Genomic DNA, 221 nt, shown 5'->3' with positions numbered 1-221 from the left:
TCTCTGGAGGTCTCCCCTCTATCTCTGGGGGTCTCCCCCCTGTCTCTGGAGGTCTCCCCTCTATCTCTGGGGGTCTCCCCCCTGTCTCTGGAGGTTTCCCTCCTATCTCTGGGGAGATCACTGGAAGTTTCCCTCCTATCTCTGGGGAGATCACTGGAGGTTTCCCCTCTATTTCTGGAGGTCTCGCCCCTGTCTCTGGAGGTTTCCCTCCTATCTCTGGG

This window comes from Condylura cristata, unplaced genomic scaffold, assembly GCF_000260355.1.
Source record: "Condylura cristata isolate star-nosed mole 26May11 unplaced genomic scaffold, ConCri1.0 scaffold00061, whole genome shotgun sequence".
Lineage (NCBI taxonomy): Eukaryota > Metazoa > Chordata > Mammalia > Eulipotyphla > Talpidae > Condylura > Condylura cristata.
This window is presented reverse-complemented; position numbering follows the sequence as displayed.